This window comes from Phyllobates terribilis, unplaced genomic scaffold, assembly GCF_046119375.1.
Source record: "Phyllobates terribilis strain yellow unplaced genomic scaffold, ASM4611937v1 Scaffold_11__3_contigs__length_659146591, whole genome shotgun sequence".
Taxonomy (NCBI): domain Eukaryota; kingdom Metazoa; phylum Chordata; class Amphibia; order Anura; family Dendrobatidae; genus Phyllobates; species Phyllobates terribilis.
In genome coordinates, this window is record NW_027362771.1 from 599,507,069 (window position 1) to 599,527,756 (window position 20,688).

General features: G+C 50.1%; 1 protein-coding gene and 1 pseudogene across 4 annotated transcripts in view; one reads left to right on the top strand and one right to left on the bottom strand.

Moving 5' to 3' along the window:
• Nucleotides 1-20,688, bottom strand: part of LOC141167100 (NXPE family member 3-like) — a 128,576-nt gene that overhangs the window by 57,652 nt on the left and 50,236 nt on the right. The window lies entirely within an intron of this gene.
• LOC141165638 (serine/arginine-rich splicing factor 9-like) lies at nt 14,810-20,441 on the top strand (annotated as a pseudogene).

The following is a 20,688-nucleotide window of genomic DNA, read 5'->3' on the forward strand; positions in this document are numbered from 1 at the left end:
TGCCTGCCGCCTTGGTGCTGCCAACCGTCTGGACCTTGGAGATGTTATCCCTTCCGCATACAACTCCTCCTCTACTTCCTCCACCTCCTCTTGTCCCACCACCTGACTCTGAATTCTGTTTAACATGTGCTCCAGCATGTAAATCACCGGAATAGTCATGCTGATAATGGCATCGTCAGCACTAAACATCTTCGTCACCATTTCAAAACTGTGCAGAAGGGTGCATAGGTCCCTGATCTGAGACCACTCCTCCAGCGTGATTTGCCCCACGTCTGGATCTCGTTGGCCCAGGCTATACGTCAGAACGTATTGCACCAGGGCTTGTCGGTGCAGCCACAGTCGCTGCAACATGTGCAGAGTTGAATTCCACCGGGTAGCCACATCGCATTTTAGCCGGTGAAGTGGCAGGCCCAACGACTTCTGTAGAGATGTAAGTCGCTGAGCTGCGGGATGCGAACGGCGGAAGTGAGCACACAGCGACCGTGCCCTCTGCAGAAAGCCATCTAGTCTGGGATAGTGGGCTAAAAATTGCTGGACAACCAGGTTCAACACGTGAGCCATACAAGGCACGTGTGTGACATTGCCCCGGCGAAGGGCCGCACCCAGGTTTGCAGCATTGTCGCACACGGCCTTCCCTGGTTTCAGGTCCAGTGGAGACAACCATTCATGAAATTGGTTCTCCAGAGCTGACCACAACTCCTCAGCTGTGTGACTCACATTTCCCAGACATTTCAATGTAAAAACCGCCTGATGACGTTGAGCCCTACTGCCAGCATAGTAAGGAGGTGTGCAGGATCCCTTCTGCGCAGTTAGAAAGCTTGTGGCATGACCACACAGGCTTTGGGTGCAGGTGGAAGACCGAGAGGAGGTTGAGGAGGCAGAAGCAGTGGAGGAACTTTGACATAAAGAGGATTGACGCACAACTCGTGGGGACGGCAAGACTTGGACAGCAGCCCCTTGTCCTGCTGTCACCATAGTTACCCAGTGCCCAGTCAGCGACATGTAACACCCCTGTCCATGCCTACTCATCCAAGTGTCTGTGGTGAAATGCACCCTGTCACACACAGAGTTTCTCAAAGAAGCGGTGATGTTGTGTGCGACATGCTGGTGGAGCGCAGGCACACCTTTCTTTGAGAAGTAGTGCCGACTGGGCATCTGGTACTGGGGCACTGCGACGGACATAAGGTCTCGAAAATCCTCTGTGTCCACCAGGCGGAAAGGCAGCATTTCTGTAGCCAAGAGCTTGCAGATGGTGAAATTCAACCTCTTAGCTTTCTCATGGCTAGGAGGAAATGGTCTTTTACTTGTCCACATCTGAGGGACCGAGGGCTGGCTATTGTGCTTAGACGGGGTTGATAAGGGTGTCCCCGGCAAACTGCCGGTCTGTGAGGAAGATGCAGGCGGACATGTTAGGTTGCCTTGATCCAAAGGTGGTGCTATCGATGTCGGACAGTGCTCAACACCAGCTGGTGTTACCACCTCCAAAGAAAATGATGACCTGCCAATCACGCTGGCTGTTGCGGGTAAAGAGGTGGCAGGTCTGTGCCCCAAAACAGGTGTGAACGCTGTCCCCCCAGTCACAGAGGATGAAGAGGCCGCGGATGCACAAGATATGGCAGACGGTGGTTGGCCCGGCCGGCTAGGCCGCATTGTAGCACACTGAGCTTCCCACTGCAACTTATGCTTCATGTTCATGTGCCGGTTCATGCATGAAGTACTCAAACTATGTATTTTTTGGCCTCTACTTAGCTTTTGCTGACAAATGTTACAGATAACACGAGTTGGGTCATCTTTATCGATCTGAAAAAATGCCCAGGCTATGCAAGGCTTAGCACCCATGCGACCTGAAGAGCCACCACGACTTGTGGTGAGAGGCAGAGTTGTGTTTGACGATGCAGTTGTTGACGTGCTTCCAGTACTACGTCTCTGTCCAGGAAGGCGCAACCTGACCTCGTCGTCACTAGCATCTTCCTCCACCTCCTCTGCTGACCTCATCTCTTGGCTGACTGTGGGTTGACAGTAAGTGGGATCTCCAACCTCATCATCATCACCCTGTGCGTTATCACACCCGTCGTCCTCAGAGCCAACCTGTTCCTGCCCTGACAAAAAACTAAAGTTGTCGCTCCAATCAGGTATTTGAGTCTCATCATTGTCTTCCTCATTGTCTCCACCAACAGGAGTTACAGTTTGGGAATGAGGGTCTACATTATGGTCAGAACCTTCTGCGTCTGGTCCTGGATCCGACTCATAAAGATTCTGGGCATCAGTGCAGATCATTTCCTCGTCTGGATTCACAGAAGCACTGGAGTCGACCTCTGATTCCCAGGCTATAGTATGAGTAAACAGCTCTGCAGACTCAACCATCTGTTCTACCTCATACTCAGACGGGCAGCTGGAGATTTGGGAGCTGTGAGGAAGCAAGTGCGATTGGGGTGACACCTTTGAGGACTGGAGTATTTGTGATGTTGAAGTTGATGTGGAGGAGAGCCCACTTAAAGGAGCACTTGATATCCGTTGAAGCACCTGCTGTTTTTGTGCCTCATCTGGAATTTGTAGCGATTGGCGTGGCCGTAAGAAAGGGATCTTATCACATTGTCCGCTAAAAGAAGTAGACATTTTAGTTTGGCTGGAAGATGGTCTTTCTTCTGCAGATGTTACTGTTGCTTTAACACCTACCCCACGGACACAACCTTTTTTCCCCTTCCCAACACGCCTATTCCCCTTTCCACCAGCAGCAGGCCTTTTTCCACTCATTTTGGTGGTTAACTAATTCACAACTCTGGAGTTGTTTGCACAAAAAAACAATGGATGGGAACCGAGCAGAGCTGAGTGGCCAAACTGTGGTATTAGGCCAAAACTATTGGCTGGGTTAGATGCAGAAAAAAATTATATTCAATTTGCAACCTGATGGAGGTCAGTATAGATGGACTAATAGAACAAGTCCCACACAGAGCTAGAAGCCCAATATTTTTTCAGAGGTAGATGCAGAAAAAAATTATATTCAGTTTGCAACATGATGGAGGTCAGTATAGATGGACTAATAGAGAAAGTCCCACACACTGCTAGAAGGCCAAATATTTTTTCAGAGCTAGATGCAGACAAAAAATTATTTTGAATTTGCAACCTGATGGAGGTCAGTATAGATGGACTAATAGAGAAAGTCCCACACACTGCTAGAAGCCCAAATATTTTTTCAGAGCTAGATGCAGAAAAAAATTATATTCAGTTTGCAACCTGATGGAGGTCAGTATGGATGGATTAATAGAACAAGTCCCACACACAGCTAGAAGCCCAAATATTTTTTCAGAGCTAGATGCAGAAAAAAATTATATTCAGTTTGCAACCTGATGGAGGTCAGTATAGATGGACTAATAGAGAAAGTCCCACACACTGCTAGAAGCCCAAATATTTTTTCAGAGGTAGATGCAGATAAAAATTATTTTTAATTTGCAGCCTGATGGAGGTCAGTATAGATGGACTAATAGAGAAAGTCCCACACACTGCTAGAAGGCCAAATATTTTTTCAGTGGTAGATGCAGATAAAAATTATTTTTAATTTGCAGCCTGATGGAGGTCAGTATAGATGGACTAATAGAGAAAGTCCCACACACTGCTAGAAGGCCAATTATTTTTTCAGAGCTAGATGCAGATAAAAATTATTTTTAATTTGCAACCTGATGGAGGTCAGTATAGATGGACTAATAGAGAAAGTTCCACACACTGCTAGAAGGCCAAATATTTTTTCAGAGCTAGATGCAGATAAAAATTATTTTTAATTTGCAACCTGATGGAGGTCAGTATAGATGGACTAATAGAGAAAGTCCCACACACAGCTAGAAGGCCAAATATTTTTTCAGAGCTAGATGCAGAAAAAAATTATATTCAGTTTGCAACCTGATGGAGGTCAGTATAGATGGACTAATAGAACAAGTCCCACACACAGCTAGAAGCCCAAATATTTTTTCAGAGGTAGATGCAGAAAAAAATATATATTCAGTTTGCAACCTGATGGAGGTCAGTATAGATGGACTAATAGAGAAAGTCCCACACACAGCTAGAAGCCCAATATTTTTTCAGAGGTAGATGCAGATAAAAATTATTTTTAATTTGCAGCCTGATGGAGGTCAGTATAGATGGACTAATAGACTAAGTCCCCCACACTGCTAGAAGGCCAAATATTTTTTCAGAGCTAGATGCAGACAAAAAATTATTTTGAATTTGCAACCTGATGGAGGTCAGTATAGATGGACTAATAGAACAAGTCCCACACACTGCTAGAAGCCCAAATATTTTTTCAGAGCTAGATGCAGAAAAAAATTATATTCAATTTGCAACCTGATGGAGGTCCGTATAGATGGACTAATAGAACAAGTCCCACACACAGCTAGAAGCCCAAATATTTTTTCAGAGGTAGATGCAGAAAAAAATTATATTCAGTTTGCAACCTGATGGAGGTCTGTATAGATGGATTAATAGAACAAGTCCCACACACAGCTAGAAGCCCAATATTTTTTCAGAGGTAGATGCAGAAAAAAAATATATTCAGTTTGCAACCTGATGGAGGTCAGTATAGATGGACTAATAGACCAAGTCCCACACACTGCTAGAAGGCCAAATATTTTTTCAGAGCTAGATGCAGACAAAAAATTATTTTGAATTTGCAACCTGATGGAGGTCAGTATAGATGGACTAATAGAGAAAGTCCCACACACTGCTAGAAGGCCAAATATTTTTTCAGAGCTAGATGCAGAAAAAAATTATATTCAGTTTGCAACCTGATGAAGGTCAGTATAGATGGACTAATAGAACAAGTCCCACACACTGCTAGAAGCCCAAATATTTTTTCAGAGCTAGATGCAGAAAAAAATTATATTCAATTTGCAACCTGATGGAGGTCCGTATAGATGGACTAATAGAACAAGTCCCACACACAGCTAGAAGCCCAAATATTTTTTCAGAGGTAGATGCAGAAAAAAATTATATTCAGTTTGCAACCTGATGGAGGTCTGTATAGATGGATTAATAGAACAAGTCCCACACACAGCTAGAAGCCCAATATTTTTTCAGAGGTAGATGCAGAAAAAAAATATATTCAGTTTGCAACCTGATGGAGGTCAGTATAGATGGACTAATAGAGAAAGTCCCACACACTGCTAGAAGCCCAAATATTTTTTCAGAGCTAGATGCAGATAAAAATTATTTTTAATTTTCAACCTGATGGAGGTCAGTATAGATGGACTAATAGAGAAAGTCCCACACACTGCTAGAAGCCCAAATATTTTTTCAGAGCTAGATGCAGAAAAAAATTATATTCAGTTTGCAACCTGATGGAGGTCTGTATACATGGATTAATAGAACAAGTCCCACACACTGCTAGAAGCCCAAATATTTTTTCAGAGCTAGATGCAGAAAAAAATTATATTCAATTTGCAACCTGATGGAGGTCAGTATAGATGGACTAATAGAACAAGTCCCACACACTGCTAGAAGCCCAAATATTTTTTCAGAGCTAGATGCAGAAAAAAATTATATTCAATTTGCAACCTGATGGAGGTCAGTATAGATGGACTAATAGAATGATGCTATGCCCAAAAGATTTTACTTCACTAGGTGCAGTAAAAAAATTGGTATTCTATACACAGGTGGTATATCTTGCAACACAGATAGGCTACTCCACTGACTAACACACTCTGCAATAGGCCAAAAAGGATTAGCTTTGCTAGATTCAGCCAAACGCTGTGAAAAAAACTTGCACAGCACTGGCACAGACCTGCCTGACAAAACCTGATAGGAACTGATGTAACCTAGTCCTGAAAAGGACTGCAATTACAATTATTCCCTACTCCCAAGCTATCTGTAGATTTGTGCGAAAATTGGCTTGAAATTAACAAGGTATAGCGCACACAGCAACAGCGGTGCCGTCTAACACGCAGCTGCAGCAGTGAGAAAATGGTGGCGACGGGGAAAATGGCTTGGTCTTATAGGACAAGGACATGTGACATACACTGCCAATGACACATGCCCTTGCTTGTGTGAAAAAAAGCACTTCGCTCCGTGTGTGTGTGACACCCCAGTGGTCTTGTTGCCACAGTGATAGAGATGTTATGTCTGAGAGCAGGTGGGAGGTCCTTTGGTCAGGGATCCTGTGCATGCCACACCTCCTGCCCAGTCTTGGGAGGGGAAGAACTTCCCCTATATAAACCCGGGGCTGAAGCAGGGTTAGGAGTCAAGGAGAGTAGAGACAAGAGACAGTCATAGGAAGAAACAGCTGGAGCTCAGTGGGAGCAATACTACTACGAGTCAGGGGCTGGCAGCTGCAGAGCTCGCCCTGACTGAGAAGCTTTCTTACCGGACCCGGCGTCCGAGGCTGCGGGGACTAACTCTTACCCAGCAGCAGAAGCCGACCGGCAGGGGATTTCAGGTCCTCAGGCCCAGAAACCCGAAGGCACGGTCACACGTGTGGGACCAGCACCGCCATCGTGGAGCGGAAGCCAATAGAAGGCCCCGAGTCACCGGCCATACGGGTGAGCACCACACGGTACACTCAGGGACGTGGGCTACTTATATCCGCTTCTAGCAAGGTAGCCAGAAGAGTACAGTCAGTTTGGAAGGCCTACAACTCCGCCTGGCCAGGGGAGATCCCATCTGCTCAAGGACTGACCAGGCCCCGTTCGCTAGCAAGTACTCCGGGAGGGTCTATCGTTGTTACCAGTAAAGACCCTGAATTACACCGCACCGTCTCTGAGTGGTTCCTGCTACCCCCATCTTCCACGTCGGCTGCCCTGAGGCCATACCCCTCCCGTTGGGGGTTATACTATCACGCTGCACAATTCTACACCGGCCTCAGCGGTCTGCCCTGCAGCGGCAGCTCCATAGCTGCAAATCAACGGGTGGCGTAGTCGACACTCAAATAACATCTATCAAGACTGCCACACACTGAGTCTGACCCCCTGGGCACGGACCGGGTCCCCGCCACTCGGAGACTACAACCCTCATCTGATCCGGTTCCGGGTAAGCCCCCGTGCGCGAGACGCTGCGCGACACAGCAGGCCCAGGGGCGCGTCAACTTTGGCGTAGTCGGCAGGATTTCGTGCCCGCAACCACCGGGTACTGCATGCCTGAAAAGCAAAGACTGTTCAAACTTACCAGTGGTGAGGTTTCCCGCCATCCGGCGCCATCTTCTGCCTTCTTCCCGCCATCCGCGAAGTTTTCCCGCCATCCGGCGCCATCTTCGGCCTTCTTCCCGCCATCCGTGGAGTTTTCCCGCCGTTGGACGCCATCTTGAGGACGCCGCGCGGGAAGAAGAGGGGCGTGGACTTCGAAAGCGCGCGAGAACTGAAGCCCCGCCTCACGTCCGGACGTTGCGTAAGGTCCTGGAAGGAGCCCAGCAGACGCCGACGTCACCGGAGCGCGACGGAAGGTCCTCAACCCTGACGATCTACTGCGGAGCCGCGGCCTACGGAACAGGATCATCGCAAGGTAGGCCACGGTCCACTAGGGGGGAGGAAGATGTCGGATACGGAGGAGAGCTTCACTGCCTCAACCCCCGCCAGCGTCACCGCTGCTGCAGTTATGCCCTTCACCATGCCCTATATCCCGGGAGCAGCTTGGCTACCCCAGTACTCAGGGGAGTCACATACCCTGCATGACTTTAGAGAAAAGCTGGATAGCCTCTTCCAGGTGTACCCCCTCACAGAAGAGCAAAAAGTGAGCATCCTGGTGGCCCAACTAACCGGGGCAGCTAAAAGGGAAGTAAAATCCTGGCCACCTGGGAGGAAGACTGTCGCAGGGATACTAACCCGGCTGAAGGATACCTTTGATACCCGCACCTCAGCCGAGATTAAGCTTAGATTCTACGGGTGCAAGCAGCGAGCGCATGAGAGTATAAGGGACTATGCACTAAACCTACAAGAGGCCCTGAGGGCCATTAAGCAGACCGACCCTGATGGAGTGGGAAACGAGGACAGGCTGTTGACTGAACAATTTATAGAGGGACTGTATTGTAATGCCCAACCTGCCGGACGAAGGAGAAGATCCGGAGGGACTGGAAGAAGTTGAACTCCCTGCGTTCCACCGTCATGGGACTATCCAGTATTCCCACCGGGTAAGGAGTAAGCAGGCTGCTACGTTGAACCCCTTACCTCACTACAACTGGGCGGAAACGCAAGACAGCGACCCTGCCGTCCGACTGGTGAAGGAGATGCTGACTCGCCCGGAGGCTTGCCTTGAACCAGACGCTCCGGAGGAAGCCAAACAACTATGGGCAGAGAAGAGTCGACTGTTCCTTTACAAGGGGAAGTTGTGCCGCAGAATGGTTAACTCCCGGACGCATGAACTACTCTGGCAAGTAGTGGTGCCACGAAGAGACGCAGCCATGGTGATGGAGGCATACCACGACGGAGCTGGACACTTCGGGTGGAAGAAGCTGGAGTTCCTGCTGCGCGAGCGATTCCACTGGGTAGGCATGAGGGGAACCATTGAGAAGTGGTGCAGAGACTGTGGCCCGTGCAACCTGAGAAGGAAGGACCGTGCCAGCCAGAAGACTCCCCTGCAGTCCATCGTCACCCGGCAACCGTTGGAACTGGTAGCCTTGGATCATGTAAAACTGACCCCAAGCAGAAGTGGCTACGTCTACGCGTTAACCATCGTGGATCATTACTCCCGGTTCTTGGTTGTCGTCCCCGTCAAGGACTTAACGGCTCAAACAGCAGCTAGAGCCTTCCAGCAGCACTTTTGCCGTCCACACGGGTACCCGGACCAAGTGCTGACGGACCAGGGACCTGCCTTTGAAGCGGAGGTCTTCCAGGAATTCTGCAATCTGTATGGCTGCCGGAAGATAAGGACGACACCCTACCATCCGCAAACTAATGGACTTTGTGAGAAAATGAACCAGGTGGTAATGGATCTTTTAAAAACGTTGCCCCTGGAAGAACGCAGTCTGTGGCCTGAGAAGTTGCCCGATCTGGTGGACCTATACAACCACATCCCGGTAGGTTCCACCAACTGTACCCCGGCTTACCTAATGAGGGCAAGACCTGGTAAGTTACCTGTTGACCTGGAAATGGGAGTCCTGACACCCGAGGACACTTCACCAGAAACAGACTGGGACACGGAGAGGCAGCAGCAGTACCGGAGAGTACAGGAGAGCGTGGAGCGAAGTCTCTGTCAGGCTAGGGAAAGACAAGAGAAAACTTACAACCAGTATGCTCCCGCTGTTCCCCTGGTACCCGGAGAGCAGGTCTTGAAGAGGAAGAGACGGCTCCACAAGTTGGACGACCAGTGGGAAAAGGACCCGTACACCGTACTGCCCTCAAGCCACGAGAACCCGAAGGTTTGTACCATCAGTAAAGACGGAGGGGAAACCACAGCTATTGTATCCCGGGACCACCTGAAGAAGTGTCCCGAACAACTGAGGAACCCTGAAGAGGAACAAGAAGACCATCGACCCGTAGAGGAAAGGGAAGATATGGTTAGTACTGTGCTCGGGGACTTCCCTCGGTCTTGGACTCAAGTCAATGGTGCAGTTGTGGTACCCGTACTCACCTTCCTCCAACCAGCATCCCAAGCACCTACGGAGCAACAGGTAGAGCTGGAAGAACAGCCGGTCCAGGAGGCAGAAGACCCCACACCCGTAGACCAGGAGGATCAACCCTCTGCTTGCAGTGAGCCTGCCATATCCCTAGTGAGCCAAAGAGCCGGTAGACAGCTGCCCAGTTTACCCTTGACAGCTCCTACACCCTGTAGTTCAGGGCTAGGCAGTCAGCTCCGTAGGTCCACTAGGGCCACTAGAGGCCAGTTACCCGCACGGTGGAGGATTTGAAGTGTATAAATTGTTTTATTTATGTTTACCTGTGTATTGTTGCTTGTGTATAATTTTGTGTTTCTAGTTATTTGTAGGAGTCCTTGGTGGATTTACCGGGAATCCTTGTACATAGTTGGAGCGTAACCCAGGACGGACTAAAGACTGTTAAGGACTCGGGGTAGGACAAACCCCTACCTGGTTACGTCTCCCTGTTTTGGTGAAATGGACACCTTGCTTTTCTTCAAAGACTGCACCCGGTTACGGACACGCCGTAACCATCTTTATATGTTTTTCTTATTGTATTATTATTGTTTTTATCTTGTTATGTTTTTCTAAAATATGTTTAGTCCCGGAGTACTAAATTTCACTAGGGGGGAATGTGACACCCCAGGGGTCTGGTTGCCACAGTGATAGAGATGTTATGTCTGAGAGCAGGTGGGAGGTCCTTTGGTCAGGGATCCTGTGCATGCCACACCTCCTGCCCAGTCTTGGGAGGGGAAGAACTTCCCCTATATAAACCCAGGGCTGAAGCAGGGTTAGGAGTCAAGGAGAGTAGAGACAAGAGACAGTCATAGGAAGAAACAGCTGGAGCTCAGTGGGAGCAATACTACTACGAGTCAGGGGCTGGCAGCTGCAGAGCTCGCCCTGACTGAGAAGCTTTCTTACCGGACCCGGCGTCCGAGGCTGCGGGGACTAACTCTTACCCAGCAGCAGAAGCCGACCGGCAGGGGATTTCAGGTCCTCAGGCCCAGAAACCCGAAGGCACGGTCACACGTGTGGGACCAGCACCGCCATCGTGGAGCGGAAGCCAATAGAAGACCCCGAGTCACCGGCCATACGGGTGAGCACCACACGGTACACTCAGGGACGTGGGCTACTTATATCCGCTTCTAGCAAGGTAGCCAGAAGAGTACAGTCAGTTTGGAAGGCCTACAACTCCGCCTGGCCAGGGGAGATCCCATCTGCTCAAGGACTGACCAGGCCCCGTTCGCTAGCAAGTACTCCGGGAGGGTCTATCGTTGTTACCAGTAAAGACCCTGAATTACACCGCACCGTCTCTGAGTGGTTCCTGCTACCCCCATCTTCCACGTCGGCTGCCCTGAGGCCATACCCCTCCCGTTGGGGGTTATACTATCACGCTGCACAATTCTACACCGGCCTCAGCGGTCTGCCCTGCAGCGGCAGCTCCATAGCTGCAAATCAACGGGTGGCGTAGTCGACACTCAAATAACATCTATCAAGACTGCCACACACTGAGTCTGACCCCCTGGGCACGGACCGGGTCCCCGCCACTCGGAGACTACAACCCTCATCTGATCCGGTTCCGGGTAAGCCCCCGTGCGCGAGACGCTGCGCGACACAGCAGGCCCAGGGGCGCGTCATGTGCGCTGCTGATAGGCTGACAGATTGCACCTCCCCACTGTAAATGCGGGAAAGAGAAAAAAAATAGAGATCTTCATTATTCCTGCAGAGATCCATCCCCTGCCCCTCCCCCCACCCCGCTGTACACTCAAACTGCGTATTAACATTAATTTTCATCATTACTGAGAAAAAATCCAGTTATGATTTTGGTGCACGAACAGTTATCGAACATAACCTCGAACAGCCGAATTTTTCTCAAATCGTTCGTGTTCGCCGAACGGCTCGAACACCGCCCAAAACAGCTCGAATTTGAGATTGGCGAACAGTTCGAGTAGAACAACGCTCATCTCTACTCAACACTAATAAACTTATCACCCTTACCCACAAAGCTCTCCATGCTTCAGCACCCCCCTACATCTCCTCCCTCGTCTCAGTGTAATACCCTAGTTGTGCCCTCCATATCGAAATGACTGAAAATTAAAATCCTCCATAATCCAAACTTCCCACTCCCGTCTTCAAGATTTCTCACGTGCTGCGCAAATTGTTTGGAATGCACTACCCAGGACAGTTCGATTAATTCCCAATACCCACAGTTTTAAGCGTGCTCTAAAAACCCATTTCAACACACTTATCTAACTGTCCTAGTTTGGCCCATATTAAAATTTTCTTCAAATTCATGTTCATACCATCCATGCACTTAATAGCCTCTGTCTGGACTGTACACATACTGGCTGGTGACCAGTTCATGTATTAAAAGCGCACAGCCCTCCCTGGGAGATGGGGTACTCGGAGCCGGGTCAGATGTTGGGGAAGCAGTCGTGGCCTGGACCCGTTCCGTGCCCAGGGCCGCCACATAAAAGTAATGGGCTATCAGGGTTGAGTGGTTAGTATCGACTACGCCACCTGTGGTGTCTGGGGATCGCCACCAGTGCTGCGGCAGTCCTCTGAGGCGGGATGTAGTGGCAGCAGGAGATGGTGCTACTCCCCACAGGCGGAGCAGGGCCTTGGGGCAGAGAGGCGGATGGAGGGAGTTGTAGTGGAGGAATTCTGGTGCTATGCTGTGCGGTGCAGAAATAAAGAGACCGGAGGCCATAGGGGTAGACTTCCAGGATTTTTATTCACGCTAGAGCATGCAGCTGCAAGGCTTCTCCCTGCTCCTCACGGGGCTCTGCGGCCACCAGGACTGGGGGTCCGACAACCTCCGAGTAATTGAGGTGCTTTAGCCAGGACCTCGCACCACAGTGTTCCTAGACTTCAAACTAAGTCCTCTCCTATCCGTGTGGGTAGAAAGGCCAGGTCTCCCTCTGGACTATGCACAGAACAAGGGTACGGGTGTCGACTTCGCTCAATTACCCGGTGGGATCCACTGAGCCTCCGGGCTTCTCCGACTGAGACATAGAGTAACAAAGTCAGACATCGGGGGCCGGTACCCCTTTTGCAGCAGGAATCCCTCTGACTGGACCAGAATGGCGAGGACAGGTGGCATGTACCGCTCCGTCGGCATCCCCCTGGGATCCTTTTGCGGTGGAGCTAGACTCCTCAACTCCAGGCCTTCTTGGGCAGGGACCTTGACCGAGTAGAGACAACCATTAACTCTTGCCCGCTCCTCGACTCAAGACCAGAGTACGAGGACCGTGTCCCCATCAACTGCAGGTTCACAAAGAAAGCCACGTTTAGTGATGAAGATCACAATCAAAAAACCATAAGCCCAAGATGGCTGTGTATTAAATATGAATTATTAAGTGTAACCTACATGTGCGTCCTCCACCCTCACCCACTACTTGGTTCCCTCTATCTTTTGGTTCCCCAATCTTCCATTATCCCGGCTGGGGCAGCACACTGGTGCCTATTAGCCCCCCCTCTGGTGGGAGAAGTGTAGTGTTGGATGCAGAGGTGTGGTCCTGACAGTTGAACCATCCTTACCTCGAAGGAGAGATACCACACCCCATTAAAGAGGTATAGCATCCCTGTGGCGGTCGAACCCCCAGGGGCGCCACATTCCCCCCCTGGTGAAACACAGCACGTCCGCGGGCTGCAAAGAGAGTAAAACCTGGTACAGCCTTTTTTAATATTTTTTTTTATAACAGTTTAACAATCTTCCCAATATGGGAGGCACTTTTCCTTTAACGTTACAAACTGTAAATATTATAAAAAAGTATAAAGGTATAAAAATATAACACCATCAAGAGACATTATGCAGAGACAGACTAGTTAAAGTGCAAAGAAGTAGAGTCAGTTCAGAAGCGCGAGGGACCTGTCCCAAACCTCCAACGTAGGCCCTGGGGTGGCTGCAGGGCATGAAGATCCCAAGTCGGACCTCCAAGAGAGCCACGCCAGACAGGTTTTTCTTCCGAGGTCTGAGGTAGAAGTATACGCGGATTTACATAAAACCAATAAGGAACACCTAAAGAGATGCAAAGCAAACTATATACAGTGGAAGAGTCTGCCTACTGCAAGTCCGTAGGGACAAATGTCTCTAGAATCTGGGAGGAAAACATGGTAAACATAAAACATAACATCATAACTGCAAACAGGTTACAGCCGCCGGGGCCGCTTAATCCACGGGTCCCCACCGGGGAAAAGGCTCATTCCTCCCGACGGAGGCTGGTCGGTCCTCCACTGTCGAGCGCGAGGGGGCGTCGCTCCTGGACACCTTTTGAACATCCAGGGCGTACCAACCCCGCACCCCGTGGTGGCGGGTGTACGTAACAAAGTCACCCGGGAAGAGATTCCGACCAGGGTATCCCTTTTTCAGCCGCGGCTCGACTTCCCGCCGGCTGACGAAGACGTCTTGCTCAAACTGGGGACTCCTGATGAAGCCCCATCCCGCCTCATGATGGAAGCAGACAACTTGCCCTTCCTCTCGGGGGCTTGGACAGGATGCCTCCTGCTGGCGGGCCCTGGACTTTGCAGCCTTGGCGCGCACCTCGAGGCGCTCGCAGCGAACCTCCCTCTGTCGTCGCTCCCGATCGAGCTGGAGGATCTGCTGGCAACACAGCTCGCTCCTCCTACGCGCTTCAGCCCGGGTCTCCCAGGGGAAGCCCATCAGGTCCCCCCCTGGTTGTCCCAGGCCCACTCTTCAGCTGCCGGCCAGGTAACTGTAGGTGCGGGCAGTGGTGATAGCAGGGGCTGCTGCAGTTCCTCAGGAAGCGCGGACCATTCCGGGTTGGGGTCAGTGGATACCCCAGCAGACTCAGGTTCTTCCGAGATGGGAGTCAGGAGGCAATGCAGGTCCCCGCCGATAGCGGAGGCCTCCAGCTCCGGGGCAAAGACCTGCTCCCAGGTGACCGCACCAGGTAGCAGGTACTCAGTCATGAGATCCAGGAGGGGCACGGTGGGCTCAGAAGCTGGGACAGGGGTATCACACTCACCCGCTCCTGGGCTGCACGCGACCTCTGTTACTGCCTCCTCCAGAGTTGCTGCTCCTTGGCGGCGGGCCCGGATGCGCTGCAGCATTTCTTCCCGCCACGCAGCGGATGCCGCTTGCTGGGCCTAGCTACTCTTCAACCAAGGTCCGGGATTTCTTGGCGGAGAAACTCAATATCTCCTGATGTCAGGGACAGGGACACGCCACCCTCCTCGCCAACGGGAGAAGAACCTGGGCCGGGTTCGGAAGGCTCCGATAGACTCCCCTCATCAGCGTCCATGTCTGCTCCTGAGGATAGTAAGTCTCGGACTGTTATGGCCGCACCTGTTGGTTTTCCTCGTTCCCTCCTCTTTTTGGGACGGCTCCAGGGCGGTAGGCTGACAGGCACGCCTTCGGACATTCCATCCGTTTTGACGGGCACTACCCCGCGGATAGTCTCTAATGGAAGGGGCGGTCTGCTCTTTTGACACCATGGGGGAGCCTGGCCCACGATAGGAGGTGCTAGGAAACTGTCCTTTCTGCACATTATGGCATCCATTCTTCTTGGGCGGGCGCCATTTTAAGTGGAAAACGACAGTCTAAGGTAAAAGGTGCACAGTACCCGGTAGCAATGGGCAATCTCCTTCCATTGCTGCGGGCACGCAATCCTGCCGACTACGCCAAGTTGTGTGATGCTCACAGCCCTCCCTGGGAGATGGGGTACTCGGAGCCGGGTCAGATGTTGGGGAAGCAGTCGTGGCCTGGACCCGTTCCATGCCCAGGGCCGCCACATAAAAGTAATGGGCTATCAGGGTTGAGTGGTTAGTATCGACTACGCCACCTGTGGTGTCTGGTGATCGCCACCAGTGCTGCGGCAGTCCTCTGAGGCGGGATGTAGTGGCAGCAGGAGATGGGGCTACTCCCCACAGGCGGAGCAGGGCCTCAGGGCAGAGAGGCGGATGGAGGGAGATGTAGTAGAGGAATTCTGGTGCTGTGCTGTGTGGTGCAGAAATAAAGAGACCGGAGGCCATAGGGGTAGACTTCCAGGGTTTTTACTCACGGTAGAGCATGCAGCTGCAAGGCTTCTCCCTGCTCCTCACGGGGCTCTGCGGTCACCAGGACCGGGGGTCCGACAACCTCCGAGTAATTCAGGTGCTTTAGCCAGGACCCCGCACCACAGTGTTCCTAGACTTCAAACTAAGTCCTCTCCTATCCGTGTGTGTAGAAAGGCCGGGTCTCCCTCTGGACTATGCACAGAACAAGGGTACGGGTGTCGACTCCGCTCCGTTACCCGGTGTGATCCACTGAGCCTCCGGGCTTCTCCGACTGAGGCATAGAGTAACAAAGCCAGACATCGGGGCCGGTACCCCTTTTGCAGCAGGAATCCCTCTGACTAGGCCAGAGCAGCGAGGACAGGTGGCGTGTACCGCTCCGTCGGCATCCCCCTGGGATCCTTTTGTGGTGGAGCTAGACTCCTCAGCTCCAGGCCTTCTTGGGCAGGGACCTTGACCGGGTAGAGACAACCATTAACTCTTGCCCGCTCCTCGACTCAAGGCCAGAATACGAGGTCCGTGTCCCCATCAACTGCAGGTTCACACAGAAAGCCACGTTCAGTGATGAAGATCACAATCAAAAGACCATAAGCCCAATGGCTGTGTATTAAATATGAATTATTAAGTGTAACCTACATGTGCGTCCTCCACCCTCACCCACCACTTGGTTCCCTCTATCTTTTGGTTCCCCAATCTCCCATTATCCCGACTGGTGCAGCACACTGATGCCTATTAGCCCCCCTCTGGTGGGAGAGGTGTAGTGTTGGATGCAGAGGAGTGGTACTGACAGTTGCACCATCCTTACCTCGAAGGAGAGATACCACACCCCATTAAAGAGGTGCAGCATCCCTGTGGCGGTTGAACCCCCAGGGGCGCCACATATTTTTAGGTACATTCCCGATTTAATGTATAATGGCTGTATTATACAACATATGTACATGTTACCTTTTGTGTCTCCCCTATTTCCTCATAGACTGTAAGCTTGCGAGCAGGGCCCTCACTCCTTTTGATAGGACTTATGCTTATTCTGTAATGTTTGTATAATCTGTACGAGTCCCCCCTAAAATTGTAACGTGCTGCGGAATATGTTGGCGCTATAAAAATAAAAATTATTATTATTATTATAGTGGAGGGATACATACTGTATTTGCTTCCTCGGTGGCTTGTGATAGTGGAAGGATACGTGTCTCCATCTATAGTGGTCTGTGCTAGAGGAGGGATGAATTTCTGCTTCAACAATGGTTTCCAGTAGTGGAGGAATTCACGTTTGCTTCTATAGTGGTCTATAGTATTGGAGGGCTTCCTGAAAGCTTCTTCGGTAGCCTATGGTAGTGGAGGGCTTCATGTCTGCTTTTTCGGTAGTCTATGGTACTGGAGGGCTTCATGTCTGCTTCCTCAGTGGTCTATGGGAGTGGAGGGCTTCTTGCCTACCTCCTCTGGGGTTTATGATAGTGAAAGGATTCATGTTTGCTTTTTTGGTGGTCTATGTTAGTGGATGGCTTTATGCATGCTTCCTCAGTGTTCTACGATAGTGGAGGGCTTCATGCATGCTTCCTTTGAGATCAATGGTAGAATAGGGCTTTATGCATGCTTCCTGTGTGATCGATGTTAATGGAGGGCTTCATGCATGTTTCCTCGGTAGTCTATGGTAATGTAAGGCTTTATGCATGCTTCCTTAGTATACTGTAGCAGTGGAGGACTTCATGCATGCTTCCTTAGTGGACTGTGGTAGAGGAGGGCTTGATACAGGATTCAATGGTCACCTTTAGTAAAGGAGGGCTTAAAGCATGCTACCGTGGTGGTCTAGGGTAGCAGAGAGTTTAACACCTGCATAACTGATGCTCTAAGATTTTGGAAAGGATAGTGCCTGCTTCTTTATGGTCTAAGGTAAAGGGGTTACAACTGAAAACCCGAAATCCGAGAGCAAGCAGCCCGATTGGCCGACGAATTCACATCCAATCATCCCCACTGGAGACCCCATATGCCCACTGATTCCAGGAAAACCAGCAAACATCCCACCAGGACAAAGGTTTACCATCAGGACCCGTGATTTGCCCAACACAGAGCTGTTATACGTGCAGGCACCTTTGACACATGGCCAAAGATTGTCTGCAGAGCTGGGACCCCATACCTGGAGCCTGTCTGCCCACCAATTAGGACAACGTCTGCCTAGACGAGCCATCAGGGTCTGAGGGACGCTACCCTCAGGATACACCAGCAGAGGAGGAAGTGTTATTCCCTGTTCACATTATATGGCCGGTTGACCACTGTACACCAGCCAACCTCCATAACCACCTCCAGCCAGTCAAGGTCAGTGATATCAAGGCCCAGGGACCTCAGAAAAAAATTGGGCCTTCCATCACTCATGCCAGTTCAGATATTGCACCCCCAGAACACCATTTACCAGGCCACCAAGTGACTATCTCCTGGTTTGGTGGTCAGCGCCCGGGGATTTGGCGCATTTATGTGGGCAATTTACCAGCTGATGTATGGAAAAAGGAGCTGGTGGAGTTGTTCCATTGGTATGGGCGGATCTGTACCATCAAACTGAAGAATCAAGGGGGAGGCGATGCTGCACTGTTTGCCTTCATCAGCCTCCAGGATCTGAAGGATGCGGAGAACACCGTGTGCGGAGGCAATGGATATGAGTTGGGTTCTCGTCAATTACATATGAAGTTTCCCAGGTCAAGCCAGAGACCATGGGGAGGATATGGAGGAGTACCCCGGAGGAACGGACCCCCTACCCGTCGAACTGAATACAGAGTCCTCGTCTCCAAGCTTCCTCCATCGGAAAGAAAATCGCAGAGCACAGGAGTATAAGCTATGCAGATCAATTTAATGCTCAAACAATGGAGAGTTAAACTCATCTCACCTTCCCCCTGACCTGTCGAAAATATCTTGAAGGACAGTTGTGAACTATATAAGGGGGTTATGCCTCTGTATCAGGAGTCTTTTTACAAAACCACAGACAGGAACACTAAGTGACAGCTCTACAGGACAGCATGGCTCCATTCAGAGGAATACAGATCTGCTCTATTGACCATCACTGACCCTATGACGATGTTTGCGGAAACCAGGATTGTGACCCTCCGTTCACCTGGTCCCATGGATATGTTCTGAGATGCCAGGTTGGGACCATCTGGTCACCTGATTCCATGGGTATGTCCTGAGAAGCCAGGGTGGGACCCTCGGGACCCCTGGCTTTGCACCACAATGGACTGTCAGCTTCCTAAGCTTGCCGCTACCTCCTCTCTGTGGGGGTCCACCAAAGCGGGGTGCCACTAGTTGAGGCAGTTGGCCCTGGAAGTCTACTTTCTACTATCACCCCCAAGAGATATCGCACCAAGTTCCGGACTTTTTCTCGCCACGGTGCCTCCTATGTAGAATTTGGCAGTCAACTCCGATGACACTGCAATCATTGGCTCAATGGTCAGGCTGCCTACTCTGTTGATGCCCTCCGGGACATGATCATTCTCGAGCAACTTATGGAGAAAATGGTCCCAGAAATATGAGAGTGGGTAGCCGACCAGAAGCCTGAAACCCCAAAGCAAGAGATTAGGAGCATTTATGTGGGCAATTTACCAGCCGATGTATGGAAAAAGGAGCTGGTGGAGTTGTTCCATTGGTACGAGCGGATCCGTGCCATCAAGCTGAAGAATCGTGGGGGAGGCTGTGCTGCACTGTTTGCTTTCATCAGCTTCCACGATCTGAAGGATGCGGAGAACGCCGTGTGCGGACGCAATGGATATGAGTTTGGTTCTATCAAGCCAGAGACCATGAGAGGGAGGGAGTTCCCCAGAGGAATGGACCCCTCCCCAGCAAACTGAATACAAAGTCCTCGTCTCCAAGCTTCCCCCAACGGGAAGTTGGCAGGATCTAAAAGATCATATGAGAGAAGCTAGAAGTGTCTGCTATGCTGATGTGCACAAGGATGTCATGCGGATTGTGGAGTTTATTTGCAAGGAAAATATGGAATATGCTTTGAGGAAACTGAATGATACAAAGTTTCGTTCTCATGAAGGTGAAACCTCTTACATTCGTGTCTGTGCTTAAAGACATGCTGATGGACTGTGCCCAATGAGGGTGAAAACCTATCACATCTGGCTAATGAGGAAAGGGGGAGGTATGTGACAACACTGCATTTCTGCTTAATTATCAACGTATGAATCAGTAGGCCAGGAGCCATACACCTTTATTTTTATGTTGACTTTTGAATTCATGTTCTTCTTTGGTTGATCAACACAGACTGTTGTTTATATAAACCTGAATGTTGATCATTTGAGTTGATATTTGGTAATTGATGAATGGCTGTTATTTACATCTTATATCAGCTCCTACAACATATCGTCTGCTAGTTTTTCAATACAAGGACTCAGGATCATTGAACAATGGATGTTTGCTAGATATGTTAAATACCATTATAGGGTGTTTTTTTCAGTCAACCTTGGGGGATGAGCTGTGGATACTCGAGTCCTGTGGAATAATAACATCCCTTATCCTTGATGTGTGCTTGAAAGGACAATTGTGACCTATTTAAGGGGCATATGCCTCTGTATCAAAGAGACTTTACAAAAAGACAGCCAAGAGAGACTCTTCAGCACAGCAACCAGGACACATGGCTCCATCAAGAGGAATATAGATCTGCTCCATTGACTATCAATGAACTCTCAGAGACATTATGAGGAAATCCAGGTTGGGACAATCAGGTCACCTGGCCACATATCTCACTGCTCTATTCCCGGCGAACAGTGGAAGGGTGAGACTCTGTCACTTGCACCATCTTGTGTATTTGCTGGGACTTTTCTATATGTTTGGTGGTTCGATAAAGTATTGCCACACTGTTTTACCCTCACCATGTGTTGTCTGTGTAGTTTTATGACCATGGGAGACCCAGTGTCTCCACAGCCTACTTTCCCGAGAGTCTAGGTTAGTGAATGGGTAAATGACTGCCTCACTAATTGTCTTATTACTGATCAATGCCTTCTTGCGCATTTGATGGTACTGTGCCCTAAACAATTGCAGAGATGGCTCTGATTTTCAGGATGAAAATGAAAAAAATCGAACAAGGTAAGAGGGAAAAGCACAGAAGCAGGAAATATTATACAGCTTTATTTGATAGATTGGAA